The 24,003-nt window shown below is 32.6% G+C and overlaps 2 long non-coding RNA genes and 1 pseudogene across 4 annotated transcripts; 1 reads left to right on the top strand and 2 right to left on the bottom strand.

Moving 5' to 3' along the window:
* Window positions 1-4,862: 4,862 nt before the first annotated feature.
* On the bottom strand, window positions 4,863-5,658 carry LOC145047532 (vacuolar iron transporter homolog 4 pseudogene; annotated as a pseudogene).
* A 754-nt stretch (window positions 5,659-6,412) lies between these two features.
* LOC144997907 (uncharacterized) lies at window positions 6,413-7,250 on the top strand. Its single transcript, XR_013660009.1, has 2 exons — window positions 6,413-6,586; window positions 6,710-7,250. It is a non-coding gene; the product is annotated as an uncharacterized LOC144997907 (long non-coding RNA).
* A 14,193-nt stretch (window positions 7,251-21,443) lies between these two features.
* On the bottom strand, window positions 21,444-23,814 carry LOC144997901 (uncharacterized). 3 transcript variants are annotated; one of them, XR_013660006.1, is made up of 6 exons: window positions 22,668-23,814; window positions 22,471-22,580; window positions 22,234-22,308; window positions 22,060-22,150; window positions 21,922-21,987; window positions 21,444-21,817 (listed from the first exon to the last, which is right to left on the bottom strand). It is a non-coding gene; the product is annotated as an uncharacterized LOC144997901 (long non-coding RNA). The 3 variants fall into 3 exon arrangements; XR_013660007.1 differs by having other exon boundaries at window positions 22,064-22,150; XR_013660005.1 differs by having other exon boundaries at window positions 22,060-22,308.
* Between the last annotated feature and the right edge of the window lie 189 nt (window positions 23,815-24,003).

Here is a 24,003-nt window from a genome sequence, read left to right as displayed (position 1 = left end):
TCATACATATATACAAATATTAGATAAGTAAACAATATATAATCTGTCTAAATGTTTCAAAAATCAATACTAATCAAATTCATCAGTTATCATCTATCTCATAAATTTAATCAAGAATTACTCACCTTGTTTATGGCCTATTCAGATGATATTCCAAACTTAGGACGTCCTTGATGAACCTCTTTTCTTGATTTCCTATTCACAACTAATTCATACACATCATTGATTAAGTCATTTACATGACTTAACTCATATAAATCATATATCTTTTATGTAATCATGTCATCATCTCAATTTTTACATAATCCATACATATATCAAATATTCAATACTATTATAAAGTTCATTTTATTAGTTATGAACATTAAATATATCATATTTTACCACTTAATGGCTTGATCCATTAAATCATATTATCCACCTATGAGCTCTTAATCTCATGGATTAAGTTTCCAACTCAACTCCTACTTTTTCACATACATTGTTCATAATCACTAGAATAAGCTATAATCAAGCTATATGACATCAATTGCTAACTAAATTTCACCATCCAAGTTCAAACACTACACTTAGGGTTTCATCATAATCCTCATAATGTTGCCCTAAATCAGAAATGGATATGTTAGATGGAAGTAATTCATACCTTAACCCAACCAATTGAAGCTTTAATATGATATTTGTATTTTTTTAAAATCCAAATTCATACCTTAACCCAACCAATTGAAGCTTTAATATGATATTTGTATTTTTTTTATCCGAATTCAGTTACCACATCATGGTAAATTGTTTGCCACGTCATGGTGTGTCTTTTATGACACTTTTCTTTCGCAACGAATTTTAACCCATCATTAAAATAAATGGTAATCTACTTTCCTCCACGATGTGGTTGGCTCCTCCGTGTCGTGGTATTTCCAAAATACGTTGTCGTCACTCACTACAAGAAATGTTAGCAATAGCAGCGACACCTTTAGCGGCGACGCCTAGCAACAAGGGCGACATGTAATTGACGCGTTACATGTCACCGCTATTACTTTGAGTCGCCGCTATTGCTGACACCGTGGCGATCCGCGAGAAATAATCCTTGTCCGTTCGATCATTATTCAATCCTACGGTTGTAAACTCCTAAAACACGCGCTTTCTTTTCCCTCCAAGGGTGTCGCCGCTAAAACCCTATGTCGCCGCTAAAAAACCTTCCTGTCGCCGCTATTGCCCGTCGCCACTATTGAGTTGCGACATAACCCCCTAGTCGACCCTTCTTTCCTTCTATCGCTGTATCTCTCAAACCGACTACGCCTTCACCATCTGCACCTTACGATTCCAACCATCGGGGGCCTGTTTACCGGCGACCCACCTTCATTACTGGCGACCCACCTTTATTGAGGGCAATTCCGTCCACAACAACATTTCAGTGAAATTGAGCAATCTAAGTTTGAATGTCTTTCCCTAATTTCTATTCTTCTTGTGTTTTGATGTTAGTTTTACCATTCAAACCTGATTGTATCATTGATTTCTATGTTTTCTAAGATTTTTTTGGTTAGTGATTTTTAGTGTCGACCAAGCCTTTTTTTGGCTGTAAATTGATAATTATTGAGTGATTATGTATGTTTTATCATATTTTATGCAACCTATTGTATAATTGATTTGTGTTTATGCTCATTGTGGTGTATTGGCATGAAAATGGAATTACACATGGTTTGTGTGATTTTGTATTTAGGTGTATATTTTTTAATGAAATTGGTATTGGATGTCTAAAATGGTAGGATTGTATGAAATTAGATGTATTGCTTAATTATTTGAAAATGGAATTTGAATTGGATCTATTGTTTAACTGTATGAAATTAATTGGAATAGGAAAGCTGTATTGTATGTCTAAAATGAAGTGAAAAAATGGAATTGAATCTATTGTATATATGTATGATTATGTGATATTTAGGTTTAATAGTTTGGTATACATATGATGAAGTGATAAAGTTCTTAATTGATAAGTTATAGTTTTTGTAGTAATTTTAATATGTGCTTGACATTTTATTTAGATGAATCTGTTTGATTTTCTATTTAGAAGTATATTTTGGTATAATGAATTTGTGCATGGAAAAAATTGAACAAAAAAGTAGGATGCAATAATGGAAAAAAAGTATGATGTTATATTGTGCATGTATTTGTATGAAATTTGGAAACTACATTGTTATAATAGAAACTGTATTATTTTTGTATATGTAATATGTGTAAATTCTATTCATATTGTAATTCTGCAAGCTATATATGGGGTTTAATTGGGCGATACTCTTCTATGTGATGACGGATGTTATGGGCTTAGGACCTGGAGGTGATGGAGCCGGGGATCCACCACCTCCTGGAGGCTTTGGTCGTGGTCAACACGAACAAGATGGTAAGTCTTATTATGATATATTTGTCAGATATTTTTATCCATTTATTATAAGCTATCGTGACTAATATTTTTAATTATATTTTTCAGCCAAGCTCCTTAAGAAAAGAAGAGGCCTAGCAAAAAACATTCAACTATCAAAGATAATACGGGAAAACAAGGGAAAGCCTGTAGATTTGGATTCGATAGGGAGCTGACATATTCCCTGTCGGGAACCATGGTAATTGGTCTACCCGTGAGATTGGGAAGTATATATGGATGAACATCTCTTTGAACGTATTTGGTTGGTACAATGTTTCCCCCGCTTTAAGGAATGCCACAGTGGTTCATTTAAAGGTAACTTGGACAATATTTTAAATTTAGTTCTAATTGATATTTAACTAAGTAACTTTTTTGTATTTGTAGAATAAGTTTGATTTAGATAAGGTTAACTTGGATCCCGAGCGTGCTTTGTTGCAGAGCATTGATGCGACTTTGCAAAGAATTTATAGAGGTCGGAAAAATAAAGCGCACAACAAAGGAGTCCGTGCACAACAACAAGTTGTAAACAGAGGGGGATCGTGCTCGTATAGAAATGAATGTTTCAAAGAAGTAAGCTATGATATATTTAACTGTTTATTTAAATTATAATTAATCTAATTTTTAATGTTAAATAGGACATCGCTCGAATCGAAGCATTTTGTAAGGCCAATACTGATCGCCAATGGGTGTTTAGTAGTCCTACAGTCGAGCAACAATACGTAAGTGGTTAATTTGTATTTTCATATAAGTGCTTATATCGTCAAGGGGTAGTTAGTAATCTAATTTTTATTATATTTTTTATTTTTTGAAAATACAGAATGCTTTACTCTTTGAGATCAGTCAACAAACTCAAGCTTCTTCTGAAGCCAGCGGTTTAACACCGAAGGATACACAAAATTGTTTTGAAAAAATATTGGGTGTTCGACGTGGCCATATCAGAGGCATCGGGCGTAAACCTTCTACGGTTGTGTCGATGTACGATCAGGAACAACCACTAACACAGCCACCACCACAATCACAGGTGACAAGACTATTTAATTTTGGTAATTGTTTAAAATGTTGGTAATTGTTGGTTTAGTAATAGTTTCAAAATTTGGTAATTGTTAGTTTGATAATAGTTTATATATTGGTAATTGTTAGTTTTGTTATAGTTTGATATATGGAATGTATATTTTGTATATAGAATGTTATAATGCAAGTTTAATTTATAAGACTATGTTGTTTTATTTGTAGTTGGAAATGCTTCAAACAATGTTAAAAGATCCGGCATATAGTGCTGCACTTGAAGATTGGTTTCGTTCGTTGCCACAATGAAATGAAATTGGAGGAAACGAGGAGAGCGATGATGCTGAGTAGATAGTTGTAGGATTTTTTTATGTTTTATCTGTGCAAGTATTTTAGACTAGTATTTTCGTTATTTTGTTATCTGTTAAATCGGACGAGTATTTTAAACGGATACTGTATTAATATTTTGGAATGGAATGATGTAGGATTAGATTAATTAATATCATACCAGGTTTTTTTTTTCAATTTTAATGTGAAATATATATATATATATATATATATATATATATATATATATATATATATATATATAAGAAAAACACCAATACCGGCGACGCCTTTAGTGGCGACAATCGGTTATTACCGGCGACAGGTCTTTAGCGGCCACATGAGTTTATTAGCGGCGGCACGTCTTTAGCGATGACAAACAAGTATTAGTGGCAACAACTCGATCAATAGCGACGAAACATCAGCGTCGACAAGCCCCACTTTTAGCGACGACGCTTGTCGCCGGTAATACTCCAGTTTCTTGTAGTGACTATTCATTTTACATAACTATAATCATCGTTGCGAGACCACGATGTGGTCTCCTCTTTGCCACGTCGTGGTGTGGCCTGAAATGTGATTTTGCTATAACTTTACTCACAAAGCTATTATCATTTGTACCCTTTACTCTATAAAACTTTTTCAAAAACGGGTATTACAGAATGAGTCACTATACTGGTAGAAACCATGAATGCTATTATACAGTTTAATATAAAATATTACAAATCTCTATAAATCAAGACTCCCAAGTAAGGATAAGATCTTAGTATGAACATGTCAAGTACTACCCAACAGTATCAGAAAGCACTAGTTTATCTTGAGCTACAATGAGCATGATGACTATTGACTCATTGCATAGCTTTCTAATTACATGTACACAATGTAGTGTATGTTCCCAAGCCAGTTTGATGGTGTATATCCTTGAACAAATCCACATACAAATAAGAAGTAAAGTTGACAACTTGTTCATATATACCTCGACTATGTAAGCTCTCCCTTGCTACAAACTGAAGCAAAACAGATTTGTGGATTCAGAGAGACAAGAGTATGTTTCTGATTTACTTAAAGAGAATACCTCAAATTAGTAAAAACCACTTGGAGAGAATTTGAATACACACTAAGTTCATGTTTCAACCAAAACCATAGTATATTAGAAAGAGGAAAAAAAATACTATATGGTACTGTAACACTACAAGCCAGTAGAGCCTATCCACTTGGTAAGTCCAAAAGTAATGGCCATAGCCATCCACCCTCCAACCAGAATCCTAAAACAAGATTTCACCACAGGACTCCCCCCAAGAACAGCCCCAATCCACCCGAAAACCACCAGCCCCAAGCTCACTGTGGCTACCACCACCCCCAGCCTAACCTTGTGGTCCACTATAAAAGCAGCAGCCAGTAAGGGCATGATGGCACCCAACATAAATGCAAGAGCTGATGCTGCAGCTGCCTGAATGGGATTCGGGAGTGCTTCCTTTTTACTTTCCTCCTCGTTTCCTGAAATTTTCTTATCTCTTTTCATCTGAGCCACCTCTATATCTCGTTGGGAGTAGACTGAAACAAATTCACCTATTGCCATACTGCATGCACCTGCAACTAAACCAGCAAAGCCTGTAAGAATCATGGCTCTCACATCTTCCTTCACAGCTCCAACTCCCATCATCAGAGATGCAACTGAGACTAAACCATCAGTGGCTCCCAAAACAGCAGCACGCAGCCACTGTCCCCTTTGTGAGTAATCACAGTCTTCCTCTAAGGACATTTGGCCATGTTTCTGCTCAAATTTGTCCTCGGGCTCAGGAACTGTGATGTGTAGATCGTTTTTTGCAGACATGGTGGAAGAACGAAAAAGGATATTTATTATATCACAAAGAAGGAAGAATTATAACCAGAACGATACACAACTTAATTGTGGAAGATAGAGTACTTCTATGGTATATATATAGCATTTATGTATGTATGTATGTATGAGTATACATGCATTATGTCAATAAGGATCAATGTGTTGGTGGTGAATTAAAGTTAAAGTCAGTGCAAAACCCACAAGGCTGATAGTGATATGAAACTAAAAGGTGGGTTGATATAGGTGCTGCAATGTTATTGCATAATCTTAAGGACCATGAAACTACAAACAATAAAAAGGTTATAATTCCTCTTCCTGTTACAAGCTTTCAGATTTAATTGTTTTCTCTAAGGTCATACCCCTGAAAGAATTATAGAAGCAAAATATAACTAAGACAATTACAATATTCACTCTGTTTTACTATTCGACTTTACTACCTTAATTAGGGATTTTGGGACATTGACATCAGAGTTACCACCCAGAAACTAATAAAACTATCGCCATAATTAGTTTGATTGACTGACTATATATCTATTCCAGTTAACGGTTTTGCCCCTATCTACTTTCTGTTTTGTGTTGATGATATTATGTTTATAAAAATTTCTATTTATTAACATCCTAGATACAATCCAATTTCAACAATTCATGCGTACAATTAAGAAATGAAATAAATACTTGAATATAATAAAGGAAAGAGTGTGCAGTCCATGGCTAAAGTTGGAGTAATCAATTTTATATAAATAAAAATAAAGCTTGTGGAATCCACACATCTGCCACAATCCATTCAATATAAAAATGGAGCAATATCTCAAAACATTATGAAACTGAAATGGAATGCCCAGTCCATAAGTGGTCTGTATTTGAGAGGGAGAAGGATAACCGGTGTTAAGTTGTGGAAACCGATTCACCCTTTTGAAGACCCTATAGCAGCTAATTCGCCTTCAATTTCGTGATGGGCCAAAAAAAATTTCATAGTATTTATATCCCTTGAATTCATGTAACCTAAGGTATCTGTAAGCCATTCAGCGATATCATCTCTCAGTGTGAATCACATAAATTGATTGTTTTCTAAATTTTCGTTTTGCGTTATTTTATCTTTGTGTGAAATTGTTTATCTTGTTGATCTGAAGTGCTTAACAAGTGGGATCTTTCGTGACATGTCAAAGGTAACGGGCAACAACTCATATGACAATTATGACATGATAGATGTTGCAAGTCTTTGGTCACTGTTCTGAAAAGCCTCAAATAAGTTATCGTGACCTTTTAATTGTCACGGAAAACAACAACAACAACAACAACAACCATGGTAGCAGAACTTTTAGCATGAAGACTTAAAGATGCCCATCCAACAATCTCCATGACATTAATAGAAACCAGCAGCATTTCATCGTATTGTCTCGTGATATAGACTCACCCTATATGTTGGAAACCATATTACTCCCAATATCTAATGATATAGAATAGATTCGAAATAGAAACAATCCACAAGTGTTTTTTCAAGATGCCCATCCAACAACTTTCTTGAATAATGTGGTTGAAAAACTATTGTTCCATGAGAAATTAAATATCTTCTTACTTTTTGTTCCTATAAATCCTCTTATCAAATTAAATGGTGACATATGTAATTTTAACGCCGATTTAATGATATTTTAGTGGGCTTTTGACATAAAAGTGATTAAATTTGTCAGGTTTTGTTGGTTTTGTCCCTGTGACACGATTTTTTGTTTGTTAATGTCCAAAATTTGCCAAGTTTTTTTTTACTTTTGTCCTTTTTATAAATCTTTGATGTATATACCCTAAGTATATTTTTAAAATTTGCAAAAAAAAACCCTCAAATTTATAAATCTTATATGTTTTTATCCTAAGTATATTTTCCAAATTTGACATTAAAGTCCTTAAGTTTGTTAAATTTTGTCGCTTTTGTCCCTAGACACCTACTATTATAGGTAGCAAGGGCAAAAACGAAAAAAACTTGGAAAATTTTGGACATTAACGAACAAAAAATCATCATAGCGACAAAACCAACAAAATCTGACAAACTTAAGGACTTTTAAGTCAAAAACCCTATTTTAGTATACTAATGTAACTCATGTTATTATTTAAATGGGTAGGAGGATTGTTAGGAATAAAAAGTAGAAGGATATTTAATTTCTCTTGTTCTATAGATGCTAATAGGAGTTTTTTTTTTTTTTTTTTTTTTTAGTTTCTTGACAACTAAACTCTTTTGCTTGTATGCTTGTTTGAACCACGTACCAATCCCACAGCGAAGTGCTGATTGCTACTGGGTTAGTGCTCACTACGCTGGTATATGGGCAACATTTACTGGAAGTTAACACTCAGAGACATACCTTAGGAATGTAAACAAAACCATAATCATGTTTATACCCTTTTTCATCCTAACTATATATACTAAAGCAAGTAAAACATATAATAACTCGATCCATACAGATGGACACTTTTCTCATTTCCTGCAACAGTGGTCTTTCTTTTCATCTGAGCCACATCAACATCTTGTTGGGAGTAAACTGAAAAAAATTCACCTATTTCCATCCTGCATGCACCTGCAACTAATCCTGTAGAAGTAATCATGTCTCTAACATCTTGCCTAACAGCTCCAACATGCACCCATCATTAAAGATGCAACAGAGACTTGGCCATGTTCTTGTTCAGATTTTTCCTTAAAAACTGGAACGCATGGATCATTTTGCACTGCCATGGTGGTGAGAGAAGGAAAGAGAATATGCAATACTATATTATGAATAATGGTAAATACTCGAACAAGAAATAAGATGAATTATTTGTGGATGATAGAGCCCTTCATATTGGACATATATAATGTGTTTGTGTGTGTTTCACCTTATTTTATATGTCTATAATTATCAATGTGTAAATGCTGAGGATTTTTTTTGTTTTTTTTTTTTGTTTTTTTTTTTTGTTTTTGAAAGTGTGCAACCCACAAGCCCTTGATAATGATATTTAATGAAAGCATTCCAAGAAATAGATTAAATAGTATCAGTAGCCATGGTGACAAGCACATCTTTTTTCTTGAATATAATCCACTGCAATTAAAATATGTTTATGTACGAAATATCATAGTTTGAAGTTTATCCTCGGTTGTTACAATAAAAGAAAAAAGTGTGCACCCCACAATCCAAGTTGAAGTAGTGAATCTCATGAAAAATAAATTAAAGATTGTGGAATATACACACTACCACAATCCACTCAGCATAAAAATGAATCAGTATCTCAAAAATATTAAACTTAAATGGAGTGTGCAGTCCATATATAAGTGGTAGAAAGATGAATTTAAAAAAATGAAAGGAGTGTGGATTCCACGCCACCCACAACATAAAGATGAATTGGAAATAACTGATGATTCTCACAATTAAAATATTTATGTTGTGTATTTCATAATAAGGTAAAGCCTCATTTTATAAATAAACTACATCCCACAATAAGAAATAAATGTAAAATAACTCAAGATGCTACAAAATCCTATACTACAAATACATTATCCAACACAATCTGAACAATGCAGTTGATTTCTTATGGTGTCCATATATCTACCATTCCGGCTTAGAGAAGTCCCCATAATTTGCTCCTTCCGCCAACATAAACCTTGGTCTAGACTCTAGACTTAATTAACTTGATCCCATTTCAGAATCTTCCATGGATTACAATATTGTCCCTAGCTATGGATAGAGAGTGCATACTTTTTAGTATATCATATAATATGTATTATTCATGTGTATGATCAGTTAGGATCAGTGTGTTGGTGGTGAACATAGTTAAAATAGTGTGCAACCCACAAGCTAAGCATTCCAAGAATTTGATTAAATAGTATCAGCAGACATGAAATATCATAGTTCGAAGTATATGGTACTTGGATTAGAATACAGGTTGACTTTTGTACAAAATATTGTTGTAGTGACTTAATCATCCATTTTCCATGTTTTATCGTTTATTACTTTTGTTCCATTTCTTCATGGTAATGTGCTTCAAGGAATTTAGCGAACTTATCAACCATACAATGTTTTATTCTATTGAGCAGGTTTGCTTATTCAATCTACTAGAGGGTGTAATCATTATTTGAAGCTAAAGGTGAGATCTTTATAGTGTGTTCATAGAGGAAATATTCAAATTTCTAAAGGCTACATTTTCATGAGAGGATTGTTCATAATACAATGTGTATTGTGTATTTCTAAGTGTGTTCGTCCACTACTTTTCTAGATTTTGAGCGTTAAAAATACCAAAGCAAAAAGGCATCATAACATACAAAAGAATTCATGGAAACATCTAAAGCAGCTAAGTTTACTAAACTCATTCCAACTTATTAGCAATTTTGATGGCCTTTTGGTAGGTAAGCGATTGCTTTTTCTTTGTTGCTCTAGGTTCAGCTTATAACTAATAAATTTGAAACACTATTTTGATCACTATCTCAAGCAAATGAAAGACCATAACATATTGGTATTTTTTTTAAAAACAGAACAACCAAATTTGGAGAAGGGAAATATCTAAAAAAAATACTAATATTTTACTCTAATTTACGAAAAAGTCTCAAACTAAAATTTGCTTACAAAAAAATCTTAATTACCGGTAAAAATGATGATTTGACCCATTTTTTCCGTTTTATCGGTTTCATTACTTACCCGGTTTCATTAAAATCTTATTATTTTACCATAATTTAAGAATAAATCTCAAAATAAAATTAAGTAATGATTTAAGCCCTTTTCTCCATTTAACATATATTTTATCGGGTTCATTGATGTCTACTCATTAAATTAGTTGATAAGATGGATATAATGAGTTATATAATGCTACGTTACCATAAAATTTAATATTCATCTCATCGGCTCATTTATGATTATGTATCACGTCAGCAATGAAACCGGTAAAATGTATGCTTTTGGAAAAAAAGATGGGAAATGAGCTGAAGAGATAGATATACTGGATTGCATAATATTAGATAGAAAATTTGAAATTTCTAATAAACATAAAAATGACGAATTTCTTGCTAGTTTATGTAATTATTGCAATTTTTGTTGGATGCATTTTATATTTCAAAAAATATACAGTAGATCATGACATCATTTTTTATGGTAAACATAACATTATATAACCTAATATATCCATATCATCAACTCATCTAATGACTATGCGTCTAGGTCAGTAATGACACCGATATTATGTATGTTACAGGGAGAAAAATGCTAAATCATCACTAAATTTTAGTTTGAAATTTTTTCGTAAATTATGGTAAAATAACGAGACTTTAATCGAACCGGGTAAGTAATGAAACCAACAAACTGGGAAAAATGGTCAACTCGTTATTTTTACTGATAATTGAGATTTTTTCATAAACAAATTTTAGTTTGAGACTTTTTCATAAATTAGAGTGAAATATTATGACTTTTTCAGAGATTTTCCTATGGAGAATCACCAAACTGCCCCTGCCCTCCCACTTTATTACATAATTGCTACTTATTTCCAAACCCTTAAGACCAAGTGTAACAGAAACAGTGCACAAGTGTTTTTTTAAGGATGCCCATCCAACAATTTTCTTAAATAATGTGGTTGAAAAACTATTGTTCTATTAGATGCCAACATGTGTTTTCTTTTTCAGTTTCTTGACTGCTAAACACTTTTGCTTGTCCCCATCTGTCCCAAGGTGGCAGAAATGTCATTTTATGTGCTTCCTTGAATCACCCATCCCACAGGGAAGGCTGATTGCCACGGAATTAATGCTCACTATGCTGGTATATATATGGGCAAGATTTACTGGAATCTTATTACTTGTGTCATCCACACCTTAAAAATGCGCCTATATTTGCATTTTGCCAAAAATACTTTACTTTCAAGCAGAATAATCTTTGTGTGGATCAAGGCTATTCAAACAAAAAAGAGCAATAACCAGTGGCAAGTCAAATATAAACCATCAAAAGAGCTAATATTGGAGGGCACCTGGCATCTTAGCTGCTTGCTGCCCACATCTTTCAGCAGATATCTCACACTTACAAATAGAAAGGTCTCATGAGAAGAAGCAATATCAGACACCTGAATGCAGTTTGATAGTAATTTTTTGGGGAAGGAAGTACCTCCCATAAAATCTATTAGTAATAAAAAACCATATACAGTGTCCCACACGGAAAAATAACACTCCGAGATATACCTTAGGAATGTAAACAGAAACATAATCATGTTTATACCCCTTTTCATCCTATAGCTATACTAATTACTAAAGCAAGTAAAACATATAATAACTTGATCCATACAAATGGACACTTTTCTCATTTCCTGCAACAGTGGTCTCTCTTTTCATCTGAGCCACCTCTACATCTTCTTGTGAGTAGACTGAAAAAAATTCTCCTATTGCCATCCTGCAAGCACCTGCAACTAAACCTGTAGAAGTAATCATGGCTCTAACATCTTGTTTAACAGCTCCAACACCCATCATTAAAGATGCAATAGAGACTTTGCAATGTTCTTGTTCAGATTTTTCATTAGAAACTGGAATGCATAGATCATTTTGCACAGCCATGGTGGTGAAGGAAGGAAAGAGATTATGCAATACTATATTCTGACTAATGGTAACTAGTCAAACAAGAACCAAGATGAATTAGTTGTGGATATAGAGTCCCTTCATATAGGACATATTTATAGTGTGCTTTTGTGTGTTCCACCTTATATTATATATTATATAGTCTATAATTACCAATGTGTAAATGCTGAGGAAAAAAAAAGTGTGCAACCCAAAAGCCATTGATAATGATATTTAAAGAAAGCATTCCAAGAAATATATTAATTAGTAGTATTAGCAGCCATGGTGACAAGCTTACCACTGCCAGCGCATCTTTTTTCTTGAAAATAATCCACTGCAATTAAAATATGTTTGTGTACGAAATATCATAGTTTGAAGTTTATGTTAGGTTGTTACAATTAGTAAAAGAAAAAAAATGTTCAGTGTGCACCCCAGAACGAAAGTTGAAGTAATCATCTCATGAAAAATACATTAAAGCTTGTGGAATACACACACACTCAATATAAAAATGAAACAGTATCTCAAAAAATTTGAAGTGAAATGGAGTGTGCTGTCCAGAAGTTGTTGAAGGATGAATTTAAAAAATGGAAGGAGTGTGGAATCCACGCCACCCACAACATAAAGATGATTTGGAAATATCTGATGAATACTTATATATAATTATGCAATGTAAACAATAATAATCTAACCTAATTACAAGAGTGTCTAATGCCCCCACCTGCAAAGTTAAAATAGTAACACTGATACTTATTTTTAAATAAACCATTCCAAGGATTTGATTGAATAGTATCAGCAGATATGGTCTCAACTCACAAGCTTAACTATGAAGTCTATGATTAAAATATGTTTGTTTACAAAGATCATAGTTTTAAGTATATGGTACTCGGATTAGAATACAGTTTAACATTTGTACAAAATATTGTTGTAGTAACTTAACCATGCTATTGTGGTACACAATGTGAAGATCTTTCATCAACTCCACGTTCATCTTCCATGTTTTATCGTTTTTTTTTTTAAATTTGTTCCATTTCTTCATGGTAGTGTGCTTCAAGGAATTTAGGGATCTTATCAACTGTGGAATGTTTTATTCTCATGAGCCGATTTCTTTATTCAATCTACTAGAGGCTTAGTCATCATTTGAAGCTAAAGGTGGCATCTATACGTGTGTTATTAGAGCAAATATTCAAATTTCTAGAGGTAACATTTTCATGGGAGGACTGTTCACAATACATGTGTATTGTCTAATTCTATGTCTAAGTGTGATAGTCCATTGCTCTTTTGGATTTTGAGAGCAAAAGACCAAAGCTAAAAGGGATCAAAACATACAAAATCATTCATGGAAACATCAAGAGTATTAGCCATTTTGATGGCCTTTCACAACAAAAAAAGGCACCTTTAGGGACGACAAAAAGCGTCGCTAATAGTCAAGAAAGTCGCCCCTAAAGGTATTAGGGACGACTTGTCGTCTCAATTGGGTCGCCTCAAATACCTCGTAGCTAATACTCCAAAGTCGTCCCTAAAAGCGTCGTCTCTAATACTTATCGTCGCTAATACCACTCGTCGTCCCTAATAATATTCCGGCCACCGACCAGTATTATTCCGGCCAAATATTCCGGCGGGATGTGTCGTCGCTAATGCTTAAGATCATCCCTAACGGTGTCGCCACTAATGATTGTTTTTTTAGATAAAATTTATATTTTATATTAGTTTATAATATAAAAACGCAGAATTTATAAAATTATAAAACATATAATTTAAAATTTTGAATTACATAAAACATCAAATAACATAAACAAAGTATATCACATTAACATCATCTAAATCTATAATAACATCATCTATAACATAAAACAATATATACTAATCGTCTTCCCCATCATCGTTTTCATCGTTGTTGTTGGTCGCATTGTCGACTTGCTTGCTAAATGAGCGCATAATATCTTCAATTACCGTCACAAACGTCGGGTTTTGGAGAAAAGTATTAACATCCACATCCTACAAAGTAAGAATATAAGTTAAAATATATCATACTATAAAAACAAATTATTCTTACTTAACAATTAAGTCACCTTACAAAAGTTTTATGCGGTTCTTTTATTCTATTATTCATACATATTATTTATGAGCAAAAAGTTGTTATTTAAAAATGTTGCAGTGACGTTATCTTTACATTTGATTTTTAGTTTATTTGTAAGAATATTTTATATTATTGAAATTTAAATAATATATACTCTTATGTAGTTGCATTGATGTTATGTTTACACTCATTTTATCTAAAATCAAACTATATACATACTTGCAATTATAACATCATATATACACTAAATTAATATACAATCAAACACAGTTTCTCAAAACAAATTTTCAAAAGCACATACATACATACGCGTACACTTACCAAATAGACATATACACATACCAATTCAATACCAAATACAAAAGTACCAATTATACATATACAAATACATATATACAAAATACCAAATAGACATATACACATTCCAAACATACCAAATAGACATATACATATTCCAAACATATATATATATATATATATATATATATATATATATATATATATATATATATATATATATATAAACACTTTTTCTTGAAATACATTTTCAAATAGACATAAACATATATCAAATTCCTTATACAAAATAAACTTGCAAACATATATCAAATTTATACATACACATATACACAAAAATTGAACGTACCTGTGGTTGTAGAGCTGAAAACAGTGGAGCTAGTGGAGAAGTTCGTCGGAGATGGTGGATGTCGCCGGAGACAGTTGACATCGATGGAGACAGGCGGCAACAGTGGCGTTGATGTGGTGGCTCTAAAAGTCGGAGATTAGAGAAATCTCCAGAAAACCACCAAAATCAACAAAATTAGAGAAGAAAGGAAGAGAAAGAGAAAGAGAAAGAGAAAAGATGGTGGAAATGAGAAAGGGAAACGTACCTTCACCGGTGGAGAAGTTCATCGGAGACTGTGGCGAGCTGAGGTGGTGATAGTTGCCGGTGGAGCAACTGAAACCCGGTGAGAAGGTGCAAATCCCTCCGGCGGAAGAAGTGGGATGCACTGAAATTCGTCGGAAAATGCTTCCTGATTGTCACCGGAAAAAATGAGAAAGAAATGGAAACTGGAAATTAATCAGGTTCTGCGACCTAATGGGGAACAAAAGGTGGAACCCTTTAGGGGCGACACCTTTAGGGACGACTATGAATCATTAGAGACGACAAATCGGAGGGAAATTTACGCGCTCATATTTTCGCCACCTTTAGCGGCGACAACGTCGTCACAAATGGTGTCGCCCCTATTGGTGTGAACAGTAACTAACCCCATCCATTGGATCAGGATGCAATCGTAGGGACAAATTTTGATCAGGAAACATTCACGCGGATCGCCAATCAAACCCTTTAGTGACGCCCTTATTAGCGACGACGCGAGGCTTTAGCGACGATAAGAACGCGTATTGTCGAGTGTCGTCCCTAAAACTTCGTGTCGTCCCTAATGGTGTCGTCCCTAAAGATTATATTTCTTGTTGTGTTTAGGTGGGTACGTGATTGCTTTTCTTCATTGCTCATAGTTCAGCTTATAACTAATAAATTTAAAAGAGTTCTGATCTCTATCAAGCAAAAATATGACCATAATATATATATATATATATATATATATATATATATATATATATATATATATACACACACACACACACACAGGGCCGGCCCTGAGATTTCGAAGGCCCTGTGCCACTTAGTAAAATTAAGCCCTAAAACTTATAAATTACGAAATATAACATAAAATCTAGTTTTTCATTTCATCTAGTAATTTACTTCAAGAAAGTTTCATTCAAATATACATAAAACTTTTGTTTTTCACTTCGTCTTGTAATATACATAAAATTATTACATTTTTCATGTCCACCTTCATTTTTTTGAATCCAGGAGGCATTTTATAAGAAGGATATAAACACCTCTAGTTTGTAAATTTATTTTTCCTTTGTTATTTGTAAATTTATTATTTGTAAATCAGATAAACTGAAATATAAAATTCAGAATAAGAAAGAAAGAAATATAAAGTCTGAAATCGGTGAAAGGTAAATGAATCTGAAATGTAAAACTCACAAATATAAAAATCTGAAATTTATATAAGATCAATGTTTTACCTCTAAAAATCTGAAGAGCAACAACCAAGAACAAAGAGAATATGAAAACGACCACAAAGGAATCTCTTGAGCAACATTGTAACAATAACAATGGAACTCAAACTGATATATATATATATATATATATATATATATATATATATATATATATATATATATATATATATATATATATATATATATATATATATATATATATTACCTTGAGCAACAAAATCAAGAGAAAAAACAGTAAAATTATAAGACAAAAACATTCGACAGTTAAAGAATCAAGAATAAAATCAAACTTGATGCTGGTAAGAACCTCGAAGCTCCAATAGTTTGAAGAAAATCAGGAAAATTAGAATTGCTCGAGGAAAATAAGGAAGGAAACAGTAACAGTAGAACATAGTGGCTTTTTTTTTGCTGAGATTTAATGTCTTAATGAATTGCTTGAGGATTCTGGAGGTAAGGTTTGAAGTTGGAAGATAATACTAGGGCAGACATAGAGAAATCATATTAATGTTACCAAGAGAAACCAAACGTCTTCACTCTTCACGCGTATGATCTGACATCGAGAAGCCAATAGTCGGAAATACTTCAACTCAATTTCCCGCTCAATTTGCTGCATACGTTTGTTCTTTTGCTGCAAACGAATGACAGAACGAGACAATTAATAACGTAAAAGTTAACCTAGGGTAATATTATCAGTAGAAAACGTCTTGGGCCCTTATTAGAGAGTGGGCCCTGTTCGATGGAACTTCTTGAACCCCCTTTAGGCCGGCTCTATATATATATATATATATATATATATATATATATATATATATATATATATATATATATATATATATATATATATATATATATATATATAGTCAAGATCAAATAAGAAGAAAATTTTTAGTAGGAAGGTAAGAAGTTTTTTTTCCTACTTATTTTTTTCGCGAACAAATAAAATGAATCATTAGATAATTCATTTGTAAGATGATTCACAAGAAAAAATTCTCAAAAAAACATCTCGATGATTCATTTATACAATGATTTTGTTGTTATTCACTAAAATTGTCATAAAAGTGGATTTTTTCTTAATTTACTTAAAAATGAATCATAAATATGTTTTTTTGAGAATTTTTTTCTTGTGAATAATCTTGCAAATGAATCATCTAGTGGTTCATTTAGTTTGTTCGTGAAAAAAATATGTAGAAAAAAAACTTCTTACCTTCTTATCAAAAAAATTTCTTACCGGATCTATATCCTCTCTCTCTCTCTCTCTCTCTCTATATATATATATATATATATATATATATATATATATATATATATATATATATATATATATATATATATATATTCTCAGAGGGAACAACCAAAGCAGCAAATCAGAAAAGAAAGAATGTAATCCAAAGAATGTGTGAATCTAAGCTTCATGTGTTCATAAATACAGTGGATACTGCCCAACCGTAAGTGCAAGCTTTGTTGGATTTCGAAGGAATACAAACTTAATAAAGCTATATGTTTGTCATACATATTAAAAATATACACCATAAAGAACAATGAAAGATTAAATATTAAAAAAAAAAAGTTGAATCCACGCCACCACCATCCGCTCAATATTCAAATGGGAATCAAAAGCCATGAATAAAAAAAATACACACAAAGGTACTGTGCAATCCATAAGTATTGGAAAAATAAATGATAAATGAGAAAGGAGAGTAGGATGCTTGCAAAGGCAAACATTATCATATCTATGGATCTTAAGAAAAACTCTTTGTATATCTCCATAAAATAATAGTAAGTGTATATATAAATATAGGGATAGGTTAAGATGTAAATGACATATATTGTGTAATGTGTAACTTAATCCTAACCATTGGATCACGGGAAAAAATAATCATTCCGGAAAGAATACTATTACATTTATTATTAATTTTTTTTTAAAATTCAAATTCTAAAATGTCTTGGGGGTAAAATGGACATTTTCTCTAACCTTATTTTAGTCAACAAAATAATGAAGTCCTGAATTTTAGGAAGCAAATTTATTAAATGAAAGAAAATATAATTCTGTAAAACTCATTCTCGTAAAAATGAAAAGATGAAAATTATAAATTTATGAATCTTATGAACAAAGTAAATATTCTTGGAAGATAAAAGATATTCCGGTAAAAATGAAAAGAGATTACAATTCCAAGTTTATATTTCTGATTAGAATATCTGATAATTACAAATATAAATCTATAAATCTTTTAATACGGAAAGAATTAGAAGAGAAAAAACATAAAGTGCAAGCATAAATCAAAAATTGTAATGACAATGGAAGAACTCTAACAATGAAGAATCTACTACATTGTGACTATTCTAAAAAACTAGGCTTCATAGTCATTGTCATTTCTTGAATTCATGGAAAAGAAAGGTGTTGCTATTCTAGAAAAAAAATTCGGTTTAATCCAAATGTATTTCTTGAAAGATTATCACTTCTTTAGATAAAATTAAAAAGTATGATGGGATAAATCATATAAAGTAAACAGATAAAAATAGACATGATACAAATTGATGATATGATTTTCAAGAAATATGAGATTAAAAATAATAAAAGCAATTAGGTTCCAAATCAACTTATCAATTCTTTCATTCATATTTAATATTGCAAAGATAATAGTTTAAGATAAATATGAAAACATATATTATACCGGTCTTACTTCCAAAATGGTAAATTGCACCAACAAGAACAACCAAAAAGGCTCATTTGTTAAAATGTATACCATAGAATTGTAGCAAACTGATGGTTTTTGGGACTCTGGACTTTCATCAAACAGTTGGCATGCGTATTTCTCACAAATATGAGGAAAACAAAATGGATATGTCAATTTGATGAATGGGAAATTAGAATAGCAGCAAGCAAACATATATATTCATGAGCATCTGTCTAAGATGTTGTTTGTCAAACCCCGCAAATTAACGACAAAAAAAGAAGAAAACTTACTTTTGAAAAGATACTAGAGGTCGCCGGATAATATGCACCGGAGGTCGTGACCGGTGGAAGATATTGTTAACCGTTGGTTGCTAGAAACATTACAGAAAGTAGCGATGAGTGTCATTAGGCGGGGTGCCAAAGCAAGGAAACAAGGCATTGGTTCAGCACAATAATGATTTGTTTGGACTATGGTGGTTGATTTTTTGCCCTTGAATTTCTGGTTGAATTAGTCAATTACCTAAATAAATGAAGTTGCTTAAAGGTGTGTATAGAAGGTGTATTGATGTTTACTTGCGGTGTAGAAAGAGAATACGGGTCAAGTATGGGTCAAGGTCTAAGTCGTGATCAACGAAAGTCATCGACCAGGTCGCATCGTGTAAGTTATGTGTTGCTGCATGCTGAGATGTCCATTCGGTGGACACATGTTCTCAGATCGAGAGAGATGGAGACACAAGACAAGTGGTTGAAACAGAGGGATGCAGGAGGCATCATGTGGCAACTCTAGATTTGGTGTTTATTTGAGGAGATTTGGCAAAATAAAATTAAAACAAAGTTGGAGAGATTAGTTCTCAGGATTTGATCGGAGGGTCGATGCTAGGACGTAGGGATACAACTTATCGATTGGGATAAGGTATGCACTTGTTCCGCTATTAGGTTATCGTGTTTTATAGTGTAATTAACATGGATTGTTGCGTATGTTATCGATAGCGATGAAATAGTAACAACTATTTCATTTAGTAAATGCCTGTTAAAATATTAATATTACTTCTACTTTCACATATTTAGCCTTTAAAATATGATTTTCAAATCGTCCTCGTATACGGGGTCATCATCCACTACTTGTTCCCCAACATTATAAAATATTTTCGATTATAATATATTTATACATTTCTAATTATTTTGAAAATAATGAGCTACATATTTGTTCAAATATGCTACAGTTACGTTCACACCCTAATGAACTACATGTAAAAATTAACACATTAATCATAAACTTTTTAAATGTCGGTGTTGACGATCCACATTACATCCACCACTCCGCTACTAACAAAATGAAAAAATAAGTTAAATTGTATTAATATCTTAAAAGAATACATATGTTATACGTGTACACATAGTGAGAGCATTACTCTCATTTTTGTAGCTATCGGAACCCCAAAAATCTTTGTGTGCCTCTGTATATAAGGAGCTTAATGTGAATCTTCAAATCTTGTAGAGTTGAGGATCAACGACTGGATCAGGGATTTCAGTAGAAATAAATTGATCAAGCTGTTCTGGGGTATGAATTTTATATGGAGGTGACACCCACAGGAGAGTATGGAAATGGGGCATACCTCTTTTTTGGAATTCTATAGTATACAGCTTTGCATGCATAAGAAAAAAAACATAAGACAAGGATATAATATTTTGAGACAATATATTGTAATGGATGAACAATATGCCAGTTAGTTAATAATGACATTACCTGCTACTACATGTCCGAAAGGTTTTTCATTTTTCAAATAGTGAATAAAATCCTTAACCTTCATCTCGAATATTCTAGTAATAATATCAGCCCTATCCTCAACCTTCATTCCAGGATATTGTGCTAGATATCTTGAAATCTCTGGCCATTTAACATTGCAAGTGTATGTTATAAAATATTGAGGATTTCCATGGACTCTACATATAGCAAGGGCATCCCACTACTAGAAACATGGGTTTTAGAGACGGACGGATCCGTCGCTATTCCGTTGCTAAATGTTGTTTGCGATGGATCAACGACGGAGATAATTAAAACGTGGCGAATAACCTAGAGAGTGTTTTAGCGACGGATCGATTTTCCCTTGCGACAAATTTAGCGACAAAATATCCATCACCAAATAATCACTCAATACATTTAGTCAGGACATTGGTGACAAAATTTCCGTCGCTGTTCTGTCACAAATTTCCTATTTTTTCCATAGCTAATCCCTGGCAAATTTTATACATTAATTTTTCTTTTTTCCGTCGCTAATCCATTGCAAACTTTGGACATGATTTTTTTCCATAGCTAATCCTTCGCAAAATTCACACTGATCCATCACAAACTTTAGACATGAATTTTTTTCCATAGCTAATCCCTCGCAAAATTCACACATTTATTTTTTTCCCCTCACTGATGCGTCACAAACATGTAATATCATGTTTTTTTTTATTATGATTCTAAAATAAAAAAAATACTACAATTATCAAATTATTATACAAAAAAAAAACATCAAATAATGATACGACCAAACATTACAATACCAAAAACTATCAAAATTTACCAAAGCATCATTCAAAAAACATCCAAAAACAAAACTATCCACATAACATCAAACTCCCAAAGGAAATGAGTTTTCACAAAACATAACTTCAAAATAACATTTTAACTGCTCTCTTCATTTCATGTTCATCCAATCATCTTCGGTTCTCATTCCTGAAATTAACATTTTAGATTATTAATAAAGAAAGATTAAAGTGACCACCTACCTAGGAGAAGGTTGTCGTTTTTGAGGAGGTGGGTATTCCCTGATCCTTGCTTTCAAATTTACAAAAGCACTTTCAGTAGCCTGATAAAAGTAAAACATGAGAGAGAAAAATTCAAAATAATAATAACATTTGATTGGGATTGATCATTGATCATTGATGTGAAGAAATAAGTGACAAGAGATACCTGCATCTTAGCTTCATCCCATGTTAACACGACTCCTTTACCCCACACTTCCCCGTCTATTTCAACCTGAAGAGACATTGACTAAAACTAATTAACATGTCAAATGTCAAAAATAACTACAAAATAATAGTACATTACCAACATGTGCATATAACTTGTTGGTCTGGCCCATGTTATTTGAAACGTGTGGTTGAGGTTGGAAACTCATGCCCAAACCTTCCATTATACACTGAAATAATCGAAAAGAAAAGGTAAGATATACATACAATAACTGATTAAGATCTTACTAGTTCATTAAGTGCTGCAATCGACCCTTTCTTAGGACCCAGCCCCTCTAACCCAGAATCTAAAGACCACCACCAGACTTAGCATGAGACAGATACTTATCTGCAAAAACATTGCCTAAAAAGGATCAGAATCATTATCATTATTTGTTTTGTTGCAATTCGATTCCATTTGAATCCTAAGGACTAGGGGAAGGGTGGAAGGAATTCATTTCTATAAATTCTTTATACTGTTATAAGACAAAAACATCAAATATTTTTTTACCAGCCAAATTCATAAGAGATGCCTCAGCCGCGTGATGTTGAGCTTCCCTACGTGTTCTCTCCAGCAAACCATACTAGGGACCAGAGCGGCAGAGCCTGCTTGAACTCCACCTATTATATATTTATATAAAAACAGTGAGTTAAAAAATATAATAAACATTTGGTAAATTAAAAGGAAATATTGTTTCATAGACATACCTTAGTTCCATATTTGTAGGTAATGAAATGCATATATTCAAAAGGGGGTTCAATAAAATTTTCGTTGTTTCCAGCTTCAATCTCCATATCTCTGTTCCTCCTTTTTAAAATACAATTCAATATGGTTTAAATTTCAAAATAAATGTAGCATCTTACCTGAATATGGAGGGAAAACAGACGACGAATGGCTTAACCTCAACCGATCATCCCTTTGAAACACCAATAGCATCATATAACAACATTATGCAGCTATTCATGTGAAATTATTTATTTTATAGCATAATATAACCTCAATTACCTCTTTAGGAAGCCTCTGACTTTCATGAACTCAATCTTCTTCCTTTGATTCCCATATAAAAGTACATACATAGTCGAGTCGAGTCCAGTTGAGTCTTTGACCATAAAGCTTGACCTTTCTTGTTTTGATGGGTTATGTTTATTATTTATTAAAAGTGAATGGGAAGTTTGTAATATTTGAGGTGTTATTTATCAAAAGATATGAACTCATAATGTTACGTTCATCTTTTTAGATCCTAATTAGTAATTAAAATAAATGAATTTAATTTTGCATCAGAATTCATTTTAAAACATTTTGGCAAATCAAACTCAAATCTTGTGATTAAAGATCTTGAAACCCATGTCAAGAATCTTGAGGAAGAGTTAGTGAATCAAGAACAGGACGATTCGGGCAGAGGAAAAGTTGAGAAAAATGAGATTGCAAAATGTTAATTTGGCTGCAAGACTTCAAGAGGAACTTAGAAAGGCTGTCACAAAAAATGGGTTTTGCATTTGAAATAAATGAGAAAGCAGCCATGAAAGTTGTGGAGGAAGCTGATAAATTATGGGTAGAGAAACAGGTTCTTGAAAATATGTTTTTGAAAGTGAAAATAGATTTATGGGATTTGTGTGATTATTTTGAAGAAAAAGTTGTTGGTTTTTTGGAGGAAATGATTCTAAAGTTGAAACAGTTGGAGAAGATGAAGGATCAGATTGAAAATATGAAGGGGATTTTGTGGGTAAATGGAAAGATGCAGAATCTGAAAGGTGAAAGATTGAATGGGAACTTGTTTCTACTTAAGCAAAAATATCTTCAACTTGAAATTAAAGAGCTTGAAAAAAAATTGGATAGTCTTGTGCAGAAAACTGAGAAATCACAGGTATTTACCTGAATTGTTTATCTTAGACTTCTTTTTACATTGAATTTTGTTCACAATGACATGTCAAATATGTAAAAAAAAAAAAAAAAAAAAAAAAAAAAAAAAAAAAAAAAGTTGGGAGTATGAATTCTTTAAAAAAATGATTTTGTAAAAAAAAAAAAGTTGGGACGTAAATGGGA

Source organism: Lactuca saligna, chromosome 5, assembly GCF_052625555.1.
Source record: "Lactuca saligna cultivar CGN05327 chromosome 5, ASM5262555v1, whole genome shotgun sequence".
In the NCBI taxonomy this organism is placed as follows: Eukaryota; Viridiplantae; Streptophyta; class Magnoliopsida; order Asterales; family Asteraceae; genus Lactuca; species Lactuca saligna.
The sequence above is the reverse complement of the archived record's forward strand: the minus strand, read 5'-3'. Positions and strand labels throughout refer to the sequence as shown.